At 45.1% G+C, this 17235-nt stretch overlaps 1 protein-coding gene and 1 pseudogene across 3 annotated transcripts in view; both read right to left on the bottom strand.

Annotated features, from left to right (window-relative positions):
• The window catches only part of ATXN1 (ataxin 1), a 253090-nt gene extending 239362 nt beyond the window's left edge, over positions 1 to 13728 (bottom strand). For all 3 annotated transcript variants that reach the window (XM_049654860.1, XM_049654861.1, XM_049654859.1), the window contains exon 1: positions 13643 to 13728. The gene's annotated coding sequence lies outside the window, so the exon portion shown is untranslated. The remainder of the gene's footprint in view (positions 1 to 13642) is intronic.
• LOC125939431 (peptidyl-prolyl cis-trans isomerase A-like) lies at positions 834 to 8175 on the bottom strand (annotated as a pseudogene).
• Positions 13729 to 17235: the final 3507 nt, after the last annotated feature.

Here is a 17235-nt window from a genome sequence, read left to right as displayed (position 1 = left end):
CGGTATTTTAGCTTTCGTATTTGGGACCGCTGGGACCCAGGGATCTCTATCTTGGCAGAGTTAAAAGAGTACGTGTGAGCTTTTCCTAAGTAGAATGGTGATTTACTAGAGAGAGTTTTCTGGTGAGTAGAGTCTGAACAGTAGGCTTGACGTCTTTATTAAGCACAGAAAAGCGCCAACTTGAAAAATATCCTAACGCCGTTCACGGCTGCTGCTAGGAAGACAGCAACCCCTCCCTTCTTTTTAACTGGAGGAGAGAGACCCCCCCTCCCCCCGCCGCCCCTGCCACCATATGTGGGTCTGAGCCGGTCATCTGTGAAGTCATTCAGTCCAGCTCAAGCCATGGGCTTTCCTGCTTGTGTTTCTTAGGGAAACATCACATTTACACTCTTTTTCATCCTCCTTTACCTAGAATACAGAATGCCTCAACGTAGGCACTGAAATATCTGCTGAATGAATTATTTCAATTACGGACACTGGCGGCACCTGTCCTGTGAGCTTGACCCGGGAATCATCTTTGTGACTTCTCCCTCTTCGGGCCCCACATCCACCCATCACTACGTTCTATGAGTCTACCTCTTGACATGCTTTTATTTTATTTTTTTATTTTTTTTAATTTTTTTTTCAACGTTTTTTATTTATTTTTGGGACAGAGAGAGACAGAGCATGAACGGGGGAGGGGCAGAGAGAGAGGGAGACACAGAATCGGAAACAGGCTCCAGGCTCCGAGCCATCAGCCCAGAGCCTGACGCGGGGCTCGAACTCACAGACCGCGAGATCGTGACCTGGCTGAAGTCGGACGCCCAACCGACTGCGCCACCCAGGCGCCCCTTGACATGCTTTTAGATACGATGCCTGCTCCTCTTCTGATTCCCCACCCCTCCCACTCCAGGCCTCGGACGAATTGCTTCTCACGACGTATTTCTTTGTTGCTGCTATTTTTTCACTTCATTGTCATACACTTAGCTCTGCAATCCAGCTAGATGTGGAGGGGAGTAAGGAAAAAACACGAAACCTGCTGAACTATATGCACGAGAGCACAAAGATTACAGGATATTTCGAGCAGGTGGGGGTGAGGGGGTGCTCTCCTGAGCCGCAGAAGAAACAGTCGGGTGGTTAAGATAAAACACAAGTTAGACTTTTTAGATCTGTTCAGTCAGCAATGGTGACCTTCTTGCTGGTCTTGCCGTCCCTGGACCCAAAGCCTTCCACAGCCTTCCACAAGATTCCTGCCCTCCCTCACCTTGCCAAAGACCACACGCTTACCATCCAACCACTCAGTCTTGGCAGCGCACATGAAAAACTGGGAACCGTTTGTGTTGGGTCCAGCATTTGCCGCGGACGAGATGCCAGGACCCGTGTGCTTCGGCATGAGATTCTCATCATCAAGTTTCTCCCCAGAGGCGGATTTGCTGCCAGTGCCATTATGGCGTGTGACGTCACCTCCCCGGCACGTAAATCCCAGAATAATCCTGTGAAGGCAGGAACCTTTATACCCAAATCCTTTCTCCCCTTGCTTTGTCTACAAACAGCTCGAAGGAGACGCCGCCCATAGGCTCCCCAGCCATGGCGATGGTGGAAACTACAGTGGAGTTGACCATCTCTGGGTGGCGGCTCCAGGGCGTCGTCATCTGCAAGGTCTCATTACCTATTTCTAACTCCTAACTCACCTGGCCTCCTCTTTCCCAAATCCCAGCCACCTGGATAGCCTGTCACCGATTTCCCATGTGTACTGTCTCATGGCGGCACTTTCTGGGGCAAGAACTTGGAACTCTGTGTCACCTCCCCGTCTGCCACATCTTCATGACCCTCTGCTCTGTCTTCCCCACAGGGGCCCAGCTTTCTTTCCTACTGCTCTCCAGCAATGATACCCACATCCCTCGGCCAGCCTCTCCACCTACCCCACCCGGGTCGCCTGCGTCCCTCCCTCGAGCCTGTGACCCTGCTCTCCCTGCTCCTGGACCCATCCCTGTGTGTCCCCCCTCCCCCCGTCATCTCTACACCTCCTCTCAAGGCGTTTCTCCTATGAAACCTGTCCTGACCCCTGTGCCCCCAGCCATGCCCCCTTCTTCTCAGCGCTCAATGACCCTCACGTGCCCCCCCCCCCCATGGATTCTCGGTTGCAGGCTGTCACCTATTGTTCCGCAATTGCTTCTTGCGGGTTGGTGTTGTGTCCTCAGCTAGATTTTCACAAAGATAAATTTAGATTTATAGACAGTTGCAAAAATAGTACACACTTGCCTTGTCCCTAACACTAGGCGTTCCTTTATGTTCAAGTCTTACATAATCATAGGATATTAAACGTGGTCAACACTACCAACCAAATCACAGAATTTATGACGATGTCACCAGTTTTCCACTCGTGTCCTTTTTGTGTCTCAGGAACCAATCTAGGCTTTCACACGACATGGACACATCCTGTCTCTTGGGTCTCCTTTCACCCGTACAGCTCCTCAACCCTTCCTTAGCGTTAAGACCATGACACTTCCGGAGAGTACTCGTCAGCTGGTTTCTAGTACTCTCCGACTTCCCAGTCCTTCGACTGGGTTGGATATTTTCTCTTGAGGAGAGTGGGATTACACATGACTGGGAAGAACACCACGGCAGTCGCCTGAGGCGGGGGGGCCTTCTCAGCATTTCCTGTGAAGGGGCATACAATGTCAAATATGGTTTCCTGGTAATGCTAACCCTGATCGCTCAGTGGAGGCATGTCTGTGAGGATTCTCCAGGTAGAGAGACCTATTCCTTTTTGTAATTACTAAATGTTTTGGAGGGAGATACTTTAAAATGCTACAAGTATCCCGTTTCTGCTTAATCTTTTGCCCACCAATCCTAGCATCCATCCGTGGAACTTTCCTGTGGCATTTACTGCGAGGAGTTCTAATGATGCCTCTCATGTATTTATTTATTAACTTGAATTCTTCTGTAAGGAGAATTCTTTTGCCTCACTTATTCATTTATTCATTCAATTATTTATTGATATCACTATGGACTCATGGGTTCTTCTTTGGGGTTGTAATCCAATATGATTTCCTCACTCAGGCTGTCCTAACCCTCAGCCAGATTTTTCTACGACATCAGAGCAGATTTGGCCATGTCTTACACTTTTTTCACATTCCCTCGGGTCTAAGACAATGCTAGGTACACGGTAGGTGTCAGATTCAGTGACTGACTGATTGAGTGGCTGATTCATTCATTCATTCGACAAGTAATGTTCAGGGCCTTGCCTTCTGTGCTACAACAAATAAAACAATTTCTTCTCTCAAGCGGTTTACAATCTAGTGAACAGAGACTCGTGTGAACACCTACGAGTCCCTGATAAAAAGTATTTGGAGGAGTAAAGCAATAGCTCAAATGGGAATATGGTAAACTCTTCCTGGAGAAAGAAGTCTATGGTGAGAGACAGGCAGAAAAAACTTTTAAGAAAAACAGCATTCAAGGGGCGTGCCTGGGTGGCTCAGTCAGTTAAACATCCGACCTCAGCTCGGGTCACGATCTCACGGTTCGTGAGTTCGAGCCCCGCGTCGGGCTCTGTGGTGACAGCTCAGAGCCTGGAGCCAGCTTCTGTTTCTGTGTCTCCCTCTCTCTCCCCCCGCCCCCTGGCTCACTCGCTCGCATGCTCGCTCTCTCTCAAAAATAAGCATTAAAAAAAAGAAAAAAAGAAAAAGAAAAGCAGTATTCTGCTCACTCTATAAAAGCAAGTGTGCACATAAAATATCTAAAGACAAACACTGTAACACAGTTAGCAGGTGTAGCCTGCCCCTGCATCTTCTAGACTAATTCTTAAAATCAAGCCTCAAGGGCACGCTTTTTAGGAAGATTTAATGTAGTAAACACAGACTCTTTATATAGCGACTATGTGCTTTCCTAGGAAAATTGGAAAGAGCTAAAGTAAAAAAGTCTGAGGAGCCATTTGTCTTAATCCAGTTTCCAAATCCAATTTCATAGTTTTTATGCCTTCACAGGGAATCATGAAGAATACGTAAGAAGCACCATCAATCAAAGATGGGCTCCCGAAGTTTCTTCACTTAATTCGATTTTCTCGTGCCGCTCCTCCTGTATTTCCCGAACAAAGCGCTTCTTTTCTGCGTGTGATAGTTCAGACCTGCAAATGTCCTCGGGAATAATAAACAAACAACCAGGGCACGTTTTCTGCCGCAGAGAGCACACACTGTAACATTCTTCATCCAAAGCATTTTGAACTCCAAGCCACCAGGGCTACAATACGAAAATACCCGGCCGGTATTCCAAGAGCTGCCAACAATAGAGAATTTGTATCTTTCGACACTTAACTGACACTTAAACCTGTTAATATGTGACTCCTACTATTGTTCTAAATGATGAACAGGCAAAGACTCTCCCCGCACACCGAATGTTAGTTGCATCGTGCACTTGGGTTGCAACAGTAAAGGCTGCTGGAAGGCATGTTACTTTCACGGTTTCCTGTCAGCCTTTCTCATTATCGTCAACGTGTCCTCTCCGTGTTAGGATGTACAGAACAGAGGCGCACGTGTGTTGTGTCTGTGGCTATCCCCACAAATGCACGCATATTCACGGATGCACACACGAATATGCTCGGATGCATACAGACGGATCCCCGCGCTCACATCCACTCAGAAATCGAGCTTGCTCCCCTGCCTGCCATGCATGTCACACACAAACAGCATCCAGGTCCAGTGGTCTTCCTTTTGTTACCTTTGGGAGGGGATTAAGATAAAAAGCTAAAAAAAAAAAAAAAGAAAGAAAGAGAAAAGGAAAGCCAAGTAGACACTTCATGGAGTCTGTGATGAAGACACAGAAACCAATGAAGACAGATGGGCTGCTGGCGGCATAAAGGAAAGTTCGGCACGTCAGCCCACACTCTGCAGGGATTTACCCAGCCTAACCTTCTCCGTTTCAAGCCTTCATCCTTCAGCGTCCTACTTATCTTCCTCTTGTAGCTAGCCCACCGACCCCATTCCCGTCTCTACCTGGACCTCCCGCAATGGGGACTATTTTTTTTTTAATTTTTTTTTTTTTTTTGGTAACCTTCATTTATTTTTGAGAGAGAGACAGAGTATGAGTGGGGGAGGACAGAGAGAAAGGGAGACACGGAATCCGCAGCAGGCTCCAGGCTCCGAGCTGTCAGCACGGAGCCTGACGCGGGGCTCGAACTCACAAACGGTGAGATCACGACCTGAGCCGAAGTCGGACGCTCAACTGACTGAGCCACCCAGGTGCCCAGAATTCTTTCTCTTTACTCTGTCATTCGAGGTTTCCTCAGAGAAAACATTTACTGTACAATCACGCGGTGGAAAAGCTCAGTGGAGACTGGATGGCTCTCTTACGGAACTCACTGGAAAATTCTTGGAAAAATCCCATAGACACAGAAGAATTTCTGGGCCAGAAAAATGAGGAGCAGAAAATATAATTCATGAATATATTTAAATTTTTACACAGTAAAATCTGCCTGTCCGTGACTGGCTCTCGAGGGTTATTCTCCCAGGGGATCAGGCCCCCGGAGCCTTCTCCACACTGTCAGCACAGAGCACATTTACTGTCATAGCACGGGGAAGGCTTCAGAGTTCACAAAATATTTTCTTTTTTTTTTTTTTTTTTTCACAAAACATTTTGTATGCACCACCTCACTTGATCTTGACCATACCCTGTTAGATACAATTGAATCCCAAGCAGGCTCCACACCAGCAGCGTGGAGCCCGACACGGGCCTTGAACCCACGAAGCATCATCACGTAGCCCCTGTATTTCTTTTTAAAGGTCTCTCTTTTCTGGTTAAATTAAAATGCCCACGTTCCTTTAGCACCTGCTTCCTTTATCCCCCAGAACCTCCCTTTTGAGAGATCTGAGGTCCTATTATCTAATGATCTGATTATTTCTGGGTTGACAAACCTTTGCTTTTTATATTATTATTATCCTTTTGAGAGACCTGAGGTCCTATTATCTAATGATCTGATTATTTCTGGGTTGACAAACTTTTGCTTTTTAAATTATTATTATCCTTGCACACACTGCTCAGTATTTTTCAATTTGACCACTGCTACTCCCATGTTCTTACTCTAATAGTTATCAGAAAGGTTACTTCCACCCCAGAAAATCTAAAGAGCTCTACATTTTTATTCACCTGCCTTTGTGTATCATGCACATTTCTTGAATTTTCCTTCCCGGCCACTGTTGTTATAAAGACCCTTGAACTAAACGGAAGGGTTGTCTGGTCCTGCCAGTTGACCCTTCCTGAGCCATTCAAAAGGTGCCTTAACAGAAGGGCTTCTCAGCATAGTTCGTTCTGATGTCATAGATACTGAACATGATACAATCCTACACGGGAGGCAAAAGTAGTTCTAAGCAGACAGATCTATTTACGTGCCAACACAGCCTGATAACTAGACCACTAGGAAAAGAGAGCCAGAAAATCCCGACACGACAGCTTAATGGGACATCGGACAAGACCCCTCTTCGGTGTGCGTGTAGGAAATTCTTCACTGAGGACAGCACAGCGCTTCCGGTGCTAAGGTCCGCGCTGTCTCGACCGCAGAGATGATCGGATTCCGGGCGTACCACCCCTCCCTTCTTGCCACCCAACTCCACTTTCCTGCTGTTTTAATTGGATTATTTTGGAATCTGCTATTTCTGTCTCACTCCCTTCCCCAAACTGTCATATAAGTGCCGCAGCCTGACTATTACTCAGCTGCCAAAATTCATTCCAGAGATGGCTGTATTTCAGCGGTAAGTGATGTCCCGCTGTGCCGTCTGAACACTAGCTTAAGGGGTTAAGCATCTGGGGGGGGTGCCTTTGTGTAGGAAAGGGGGTGCTTGGTTTTATTCTGTCTTGCCGTCATCAGTGGAGGAGCAGGTTATCAGCTCCCCCTGAGCAAGGAGGGGGGAACACACCAGAAAACAGTTGAGGCACATATTCAAGTGGACTAAGACATAAAAGCTATAGACAATGACTTACAGGTTCTTTTCTACAGGGTCTTCAAAGCCTTAAAACATCTGGAATGTAAGATGATCATTTTTAGAAGGGAGGAAGAAGCCTCAGAGAGAAACCCATTCACATTACAGATATAAAACTGGGAGGCACAGAGTAAGTGGGTACTTTGTTCAAAGTCCTCCCGGTCCCAAGGCCAAGGACGTTCTAACTGGACTTAGGTTCATCCACAGACACACTCGGGAGGATCACATCTCTGCCCGTGGGACCAAAGACAGCCCCGGTTTCTAAAGCATGGGATATCAGCACTAAATTTCTTACTCTGTTTAGTTAACATTTATTTGTTTCAGAGACTCAGGATCAAAGTTGATCTCTACCAGCAAGAACCCAGAGTGTAAAACAGAGGAAAAAACAGAGTAGAAATAGTAGCAGTAAATAGTTCCGGGCCAGGAAATGTGGAAAGGGTTGTATGTATATAATCTTCACAGGGACGTGCTGTCCTCACTTTAAAGAAAAGAAAAATGGGGGAGAGAGAAGACAGAGTCTTTTTGAAGAGAAAACAGGAGGGACCACATATAGCTGCCAAGTCATAAAAACTACCTTCCCAAATTTTACTCAAACATCTATGAAAACCTAAATAAATGTCATTGATACATTGCTCATTTAATCTAAAGAGATGACCTTTCTAGATACTGCTTGGTACATAGGGGCCTGAGTCTGTTGTTTATTACTAACTCAAACAAAAAAGCACATCACTCCCAAGAAGCTCTATAATTTCCAAACCTTACAATAATAATGGTTCTTTCAATAGTCAATGGTTCACTGTTTGGACACGGGCAAGATGAAAGGCATTAGGATTTGGAGGGGGTCTTGAGTCAGGGAGGAAAGGGGACCAGGGGAATCTTCATGCGTCCTTCCACCTCCAAATCCTGCAACATCAGAAGCTGTGATAGTGAACATTCTAGAATTTAGGAAACATATCTAAATGCTTCATCTCATTTGATAAACTCGAAGAGGAAAAAAAAAAAAGACAGTAGTCTGAAAAGTACCCCAGAATACTGACACTTTGAGATTTCTACTATTCATTGCTCACACGTGGGACATTACAGTTTGCCAACAATATGGAGAGCAGCATCGTGTATCAGAGGGGAGGGAATCCTGCAGCATTTCACCTGAGGGTCCCAAAAGACAACATGGCGGGCTTTGGTGTCAACCATTTTCTTTGTTTTTTTCTTTTTATTTTTTTTAATTTTTTTTTAACGTTTATTTATTTTTGAGACAGAGAGAGACAGAGCGTGAACGGGGGAGGGGCAGAGAGAGAGGGAGACACAGAATCTGAAACAGGCTCCAGGCTCTGAGCCGTCAGCCCAGAGCCCGACGTGGGGCTCGAACTCACGGACCGCGAGATCATGACGTGAGCCGAAGTCGGACGCTTAACCGACTGAGCCACCCAGGCGCCCCGTTGTCAACCATTTTCTAACGTGTTTTACTCCGTCAGATGACACAATATTCTACCTTATTTCATGAGGTAAAAGAACTATGTGATTGCACACTGACACAGTAAATCACATTATTTATAAGGCTTTCAAAGAATAAAGTGCTTTATACAGAAGTCTGGTAAATTGTTTCAGAAACTCTAATATACTCCAAAATCGTTTTGAAAAGCTATGCCTACATCTAAAACACTATGTACTCTTGAGTCTTTGTCTCTACGTTTTTCATTTTGCCATGAAACACATCATTAAGTGTTTCAAAATAATACCTTCCCCCAAACTGGCTATGAATTATGGAGGCTTTTTTTTTCAGGAACTGGAGTGGAAAAGGGAAGAACATATTTATGCTGAAAGATAAGTGTTGAGGAGATCTCTATTGTAAATATTTAATGACTATCAATAGGGTTTTCTTAACCATGGAAATGTGCATTACAAAACCCAGAATGCACAGTATATGCCTGTGTTGGGTGGCTGGGTGGGTTGGGTTGGGGCATGGGATAAATAATTGAATTGGGCTTGTCAGAGAAAGAAAAAGCTTTGAGGTAAAGTGTATGGTAGAGCCCCAGAAGACAGCAGTTGACCAGGGAAAGACAAAATAGAGAAAAAGCCTCCCCCCCCGCCCCAATGATAGTCAACCCAAAGCTAGAAATGTAGCCATTACCAAAGCCATGTTGCGGGCCAAAGAAGACAAAAGAAATCTCTGAGTGGATTTTATTTCTTAAGAGACCACAAAAGCACCCACGAATGGAGGGAAGAAGGTAAGAAGAACCATAATCCCACAAACACGCAGAGGGGAAGAGCACCAAGTCCTGGGGAGGCCAAGGTGGGACAACTGATGTGGAACTTAAATCTGTTTAAAGTTAATAACGTGAAGTTCATTATGCTTGTGCGCAGAAGGTAGAGTTCATTATATACTCAATCTCACCCTGTAACATGAATTATGGTGGATACGGCAAGAAAAAGGAGGTGGTTAGTCAGAGTTAGAGTAAGGTAAGCAGGTGCGGGTAAGGCAACCATTCTTTCTTGGGGTGGTGGCCGAACAAAAAAAGTTCCGCCATATAGCAGGAGCCAGCCACTCTGCCATCTGACAGGTTTATACAGTCACAGACTAAGGCACATCTGTTTCGCAATTGCTTACAAGATGGTTTGCCACTAGCAGGCGCTATTTAGACTACCTACACTAAGGGGTCAATCGTTGCCTGAATTTCGCTGGCCCTGACCGTGGGCACTCAAGCAGGGTTCTAGAGCTGCCTCCTCTCCTCACCATCTTCCTTCCCAATCTGGCCCCACTGTCCATAACCACAGCCTCACTGCCAGTTGCTGACTGCTTTCTGGTGCTTTCTGCCTTCCGGATCGATGGGTCTTTCTCCACTGGTTTCTCTCATTTCAGATGCACTCTACGCTTTCTTTGAGAATGGCCCAGTTCAGCTCTGTGTTCACTCAAACTAGGTTATGATGCTCTCGACTGTCCCTCCCTTAGAAATGTGAACTCCCTTCGGGCAGGCCTCATGGCTGTCTGTTCCATTCCATATCCCCAAACCTTAGAACCTTACTCGTTCATACCAGCCCTCCCCAAAGAGGTATTTGCTAATGAATAAATTAGCAATGAGTGATACATGAATTAGTCATGAGTGACACACGACTGAATGGGGTTAGAAGTCAAAGACATGGTCTCGGTTTCTTGCGATTCAAAAACTGTGCTGTCGCTCCGTACTGGCAGAGCCCTGAGGCACCCCACAGGCCCTGGGGGGACCGTACGAATGGAGTTTGCAATGGCGATTTGGCCTGGCCTTGCAGATAGGTTTTCTGCGTGATTGCAAATATGGTGTGGTTATGGAGACCATCAAAAATGGCGGGACCACAGGGGCGGGGCTATGGCACAGTTACATGTGGTTAAACATCCCCCCGCTCGTCTGCCTCCCTAGAGACAGCCATTCTGGTAAGCCTTTGGCGATCAACAGGCCTGCCCTTGTGCACACCAGCAGAAGAACCGTTTCCTCCTCTCTGTTTGAGTCCCTGTTGATTCTGTAGTTTAGGAGGAACGGGAGCGCTGTCCAAATACCAAACGCTCCATATGTTTACCTAATTGCCATTCTCACCACCGTGAACGTGCAGCCGTCCTACCTACACTTATGAAGCGCCTCCCTGGAGTCTGGCAGGACATTATGAATTCTTTTCCTGACCTATATTTACCGACACAATTGTGGTCCTCTCTCCCTTTGCGAACTTACTAATTTTGTCGAGATGCCATATGTCTGTGTATAAATGCAAGTTTAACTCTCTTCTTCACTCTTATCATCATTTATGGGAGGAGAATTTGTGAGCCATTAAAGAGGACTTCTTAAGCTAGACTGTCTTAATTCGGAATTCAGATGGTCCTCCTTCTATTGAAAACGACAGGGCTGCTCAAATTAAGACTGCCAACGTGGGCCAAAGCAAAGGTGACGTCTGCAAACACACAGGAGCCGCAAGGGTAGCCAGTGAAACGCATTCGCCAAAGCCAGTCAAGTTGCCTGGCGTCTGTCTCCTTAACGCCAAATAATCCTTGGCCTCTTTTTACTTCTATGTTTCAACCGTCTGATGCACCTCAAGGATGGAGGGGTCTCACAACTCAACGGTTTTCCCTCCTGTGTTTATGCGGGATGAAGCATAGGTTTCCTGAGAGCTGGTGGTCTCTCGTTCTACCCCCTCTTTCATTGAATTAGGGAAAGGAAGCTTATTTAAAGGGGGAAAGAGATGAGGCTGGGAGGTCGTGCACGGAGCCAGACAGTTGGAGACTCTCTGTGTGCAGCTCAAAGGGGCCAGGAAGCCAGCTGGACGCGAGGTGCTCGCTATAGCTCAGAGGCAAGGCAACCGGCAGCTGGGAGAAGGTTCTGGTCTCACGTAAGGGCTGTTCCTTTTTTTTTTTTTAAGTATAATTTATTGTCAGATTGGTTTCCCTACAGCACCCAGTGCTCCTCCCAACAGGTGCCCTCCTCAACGCCCATCACCCATTTCCCCCTCTCCCCCACTCCCTATCAACCCTCAGTTTGTTCTCGGTCCTTATGAGTCTCTTATGGTTTGCCTCCCTCCCTCTCTAACTTTTTTTTCCCCTTCCCTTCCCCCATGGTCTTCTGTTAAGTTTCTCAGGATCCACATATGAATGAAAACATACGGTATGTCTTTCTCTACCTGACTTCTTTCGCTTAGCATAATACCTTCCAGTTCCATCCACGTTGCTGCAAATGGCCAGATTTCATTCTTTCTCATACGCAAGGGCTGTTCCAAGGGTCCCACTGGCCAGGTGACACTGATGGATGTCACAGCGCCGTGGTAAATGGGTCTCTGGCTTACAGATTTCGGTCAGTTCCTCCGAGACTGGGATTACCCCATTAATTCAAATTAAGGCCATTCAGAAATATACTAAAGTTTTTTGGGGGTGGGGAGGATATCAGAGAAGGATGAAAAGAAAGAGGAAGAAAAACAATAATTTTACAAGCCTGGATGACACTATTGGTTAAGTGTCACATTTTGCTTTCTTTTTACTTCTACCATGACCATTTTCTGCTATCATTAAATATTGTTTTCTAACAGGATTTTTTAAGTTTACGTTTTTATTTTGAGAGAGAGAGAGAGCGCGTGCATGAGTTGGGGAGGGGCAGAGAGAGAGGAAGAGAGAGAATCCCAAGTAGGCTCCGTGCTGTCAGCACAGAGCCGACCTGGGCTCAATCTCATGAACTATGAGATCATGACCTGAGCCGAAATCAAGAGTCAGATACTTAGCCGACTGAGCCACCCAGGAGCCCCTTGAAACAGGATTTTTAACCATTTTCAACATTTCACATATATTTTGTTGCAACACCACCCTCTTACATGGGTGCTATCGCTATCCACATTTTATAACCTCAGATACTCGAGATGTAAGGCAACTTGCTCAACGTTACGCCTCAACAAAATAGCAAAGCTGGACTATGAACCCAAGCAGTCTGGAGCCTACATACGGTCTTTTCTACCATGATCTACAACCTCTGAATCATATGGAGCTAGCATAATTATATTCAGTCATGCTCCCAATGTTGGACATGTGTTTGTATTTAATTTGAGTATAATTTCTGATCCATGTTTAATGTGGACCATTCATTAGTTTTTCTCAAGAATGGAAAAACGAAGTTTCCCATTGAAACAGTATTGTTCTCCAGTGATATCATGGCTGTTGAAAACTACTTGGCCAAAGAGAAGAGAAAATTTAAAATTCCGTACGACCCTTCCATGCCGTCTTGATTTAAGCATTATTTCTCAACTGTCAAAAACCGGTAAGTTTTAAACATGCTGCTGTCCACGGGAGAAAAGTTCTTCAAAATAGTATGACTTATAAATTTACAAATCAATGCCTCCCTACAAAAAAAAAAATAACAACAACACATGGAGATACCATTTCTCATCATCATTTGGCAAGACTCTCTGTTTTGAACATTTTCAGCACTGGCAAAATTGTATGGAAACAGGTACTTTCATCCGCTGCCTCTGGAAATATAAACTGGTATGATTTTATTGGAAAGTAATTTGGCAACACGTATCAAAAGGTCTTAATACTTGGAACACTTTTAAGCTCTGAAATTTACTGGTAAGGGAGTATCCTAAGGAAGCCACTAGGAATGGCAACGAATATAAAGCTATAAGAACATTCTTGGCAGCATAAGAGCCAAAAAAGAAAACCATAAACCTTAAATGTCCGGTGACCAATTAGATATATTTTAGGATATGTATTCAACGGTACACGATATAATATTATAATACTACATAAACGCTAAAAATCGTGCTGTAGATATATATCTGTTGGTATGAAAAGATGTGCATTATTCCACTTTTAAGAGGAACAGAAAGGTTAGGTAACAGCACATACTGTAGTGTTCCCTACGACCATCCAATGGTAGTCTCTCTAGCTGAATTTATGCACACCATCATCAGAAATACCTCTTTCTTACCAGTGCCTTACCATCCATCCTAATCAGTGATCTCAAAGTAATTAGAAGCTGTTTTCTCTCCCACAAAAGAGCGAGGGTTCCGTTTTTGTAAGACACAGAAAGAGTCAACAGGTGGAGACTATGTGAATCTACAGAGATTTTACATTTACATGGTGTGTTTCCGTGTCCCTGAGAACAGACAGCCAGACCTCCCCGCCACCATCTTGGGGGCCTGACAATTAAGCGATAGTTATCATGGGTGACGGATTGTGGAGGTTTTACCTGTAACATGTGCTTTCATCACAATGGAGAAACATAAGCAGTCAGTTCTTTCCCAGCAGATCTTTCTGCGCAGATTCTGCTTGAGTAGCAACAGTGGCAGTAGAGAAAGTCACTGGAAAATGCCTAGACCTGTAATTATAAACACAATTTCCCACTGAGTTAGGCAGCTCTCTGTGTCCTTCATTCACATCAGATGAAGTCACAGAAAAGAGAAACACAGGTGCACAATCTCTCCCCCCGCCCCCCCCCACACACCTCTTATGGCAAAATGTCAAAAACTCAGCAAGCAGACCCATAGTAGGTCCGCATCTCCAGGGATGAGAGGATTCCAGCCAGGGGTTGTCACCCAGCACCCCATCTTCTAACCTCAGGGATGTCACCATCAAGATGATGTGGCTCCTTCCCTTCCTTCCCTGACTAATGATTCCAAAACTTCAGAGAAATTAAAAAACAAAAAAATAGTTCTCCAGAAAATGTCAGAACCATGACTGAATTGGATGGTTCCCTAAGATTCCTTCCAGACACAAAGTGAAGTGAATTCAGTACCTGTTTTCACCATAAGAGCCTGACTTCCACTTTTGCAAGGAGAAGTGTCTCTCTGTTGATGATTCAGGGGCCGCACGGTATTGGTGATAAAATTCAAAGTCATCGCTAACATTTATTGAACACTTCCCAAGTTCTTGGCGTTATGCACACCACCCCACTCTATGGCACCCTTCCAAGTGGCCACCAATCATTATTATCTCTGTTATTGACAAGAAACCTGACGGTTTGTACAACTAGTAGATATTACAGCTAGGATTTAAGCCACTAGTGTTCACAGAAGCCATGCTTATAATTACAGTGCTACACCATATCTCCAAAACTGATCTTGCTATCAACATTCCTGTGTTTATCACAAAAAAATTGAATATCAAATCATCACCCTATTTTCCCCAGAGCTGGTATGTTATGTAGGTCTCAGCATCACTAACTCTTTTTGGACGTGGCTGCCCCATCCATTCTAACACCCAAGATAAATTGAAATCAACATGTTCCTATTTCAATCAAGAGCAAATGTATAGTTATTTCGGTAAATTAAAAATGCCATCTAATCCCAAATCCAGATGCTGAACCACAAAGGAAAAACCTAAAATCCAAAGTCCTCCCTAAACTGGCTACATCTTATTGGAAAGAAGACAGACTAATTAAATCTGTCTCAGATTAATTAAAATCTCAGATTAATAAAATCAAGAGCCATATGTGAATCCCTAATTTAAGACATGGAAGACGGGGCGCCTGGGTGGCTCAGTCGGTTAAGCGTCCGACTGCAACTCAGGTCATGATCTCATGGTCTGTGAGTTCCAGCCCCACGATGGGCTCTGTGCCAACAGCCCGGAGCCTGGAGCCTGCTTGGGATTCTGTGTCTCCCTCTCTCTCTGCCCCTCCCCCATTCATGCTCTCTCTCTCTCTCTCTCTCTGTCTCTCTCTCTCAAAAACAAAAACAATCTTCAAGTCATGGAAGTAAAGAGAGAAATTTCTATACATTATAATATGCCTATGGGTTGGTTTAAAAAAATACTTAAAACATTTTTAGCTACTTACAGATTCTATCTACTACAAGTTTTAAAATTACTGCAACACAGAGTAGATGGGAGCATATCAAGAAAGCAGCAAAGTTATTTATGGGTCCTACGTGAATTTCCCTTTCGGACATGTGTATATATACACACAGGTTTTATTTGCACTATTCTGGTTATGCCTCTGTGCTTCGTGCATGCCGCTACCTTTGCTTAGCAAAGGCCATTTGCCGACTAGAAAATGCCAACTCATTCTTCAAGACCAACTTCAAACCTCCATTTCTTGTGATGTCCACTTCCCCCAGCCTGTTTTCTGGAAATCCAAGCAACAGATTCTACCCTCTCCTATTCTCTTAGCTCAGCAATGGGCTACATCTTCCTCTCCCAAATGATGCCCCATAAGCAACTACGCATCATGGATTCTACCATCAGCACACACCCTCCTGCCTCTCCCCTATACCACCATCGCTGTTCTAGGCCACCAACCAGCACAGCTCATCAGGACTATTGCACTGGTCTCCCTGCCCCTACTCCTGCCACCCACCCTGCAGCCCATTCTCCTGCCTAAGGCAAGGCAGTGGCTTTCCACTGAGCCAGATTCTTAGTGTGGCCTCCAGGGCCCAGTATGGTCCAGTCCTCGTGTTCCAGCCTGCACTCCAGCTTTTCCAGCTTACTTTTAATTCTCTAAAAGCACTTTGCTCTCCTAGGCCTCAGGGCCTTTGCACATGATCGCCTCTTTTCTCCAAGTCACGCTCTTCAGATCACCTTGTATTCTTTTCCCCTTCAGATCTCAGCTCAGCCCTCCTCCTCACGGAGAAGCCTTTCTGGCCTCCATGGCCAGGTCACTACCTCCTACCACACGCTTTGACAGAAGCACTGTCCCTTTATATACCAGTCAGCTGTTTTTTTTTTTTTTTTTTAAGTTTATTTTATTTATTTTGAGAGAAAGAGAGAGAGAGTGTGTGTGAGCAGGAGAGGGGCAGAGAGAGAAGGAGCGAGAGAAAATCCTAAGCAGGCTCCGCGATGTCAGCACAGAGCTTGAACCCACGAACCATGAGATCGTGACCTGAGCCAAAATCACGAGTCGAGTTCAACTCCAACTGAGTCACCCACGTGCTCCTATATGTCACCTTTATAATTTTACTTTTTTTTTCTAGATTTGTTGATTATTGCTTGTTTCTCCTACCTACTAGTAAGCTCTAGGAAAGGAAAACTGTGTACACTCTTGTCTATCCTTTTATCCTCTGTATTCAACACATGCTTGGCACATTATAGACACTCAGTAGAAATCTGCTGCATGAATAAATGAGAAAAGGAAGGAGGAAGGGAGAGAAGAAGAACATCCCTTAATAGTGTTTGCTGAATTAATTTGCTGATGGCATTTCAAGACACAGAATGGAAGGCCTGCCTTCCTTTGGACAGCATGCAAGGCCCCTTGTGATCCTCCCCGGCCAGCTGTGTCACACCTCCAGTCACCCTGGCCACTCAGCACTTCTGAATCCTTGTGGCCTCCTGACCTGACCAGCCCTGCCTTGCTCCTGGCTCCTGTCCACACCCTGGTCCCATCTGTCCCCTCTGCACATCATCTTTCTAAACTCATTCTTCAGGTCTCAGAGACAGGACTCCTTTCTGTGAAGACCTCTCTAATACTTTGGGAAGCCGGTGCCCTCTTTCCCCATTTTTCTACAACACCCTGGACCTTTCCCTATCAAGGCAATGGTCACATTTCCTTGTACTTGTATCTTAAATGAGTCCACTTCTCCCAATACACTGAAAGCCCCTTAAAGGTAAGGGAGGGGTGTTACCTCATCAACCATCTCCAGAGATTAGCACAGCAGCCTATAACACATAGTCTATAAATCAATATTTGTTGAATGAACACACACACACACACACACACATATCTATTATATATGCGTACAAATTTCATATATGTAAAGCTTCAGAGTTGAATATTTGAAATATATTATTATTATTTTAAGGTTTATTTATTTTTGAGAGATAGAGAGAGAGACAGAGCATGAACAGGGGAGG

Source organism: Panthera uncia (assembly GCF_023721935.1).
Source record: "Panthera uncia isolate 11264 chromosome B2 unlocalized genomic scaffold, Puncia_PCG_1.0 HiC_scaffold_25, whole genome shotgun sequence".
Taxonomy (NCBI): Eukaryota; Metazoa; Chordata; class Mammalia; order Carnivora; family Felidae; genus Panthera; species Panthera uncia.
The sequence above is the reverse complement of the archived record's forward strand: the minus strand, read 5'-3'. Positions and strand labels throughout refer to the sequence as shown.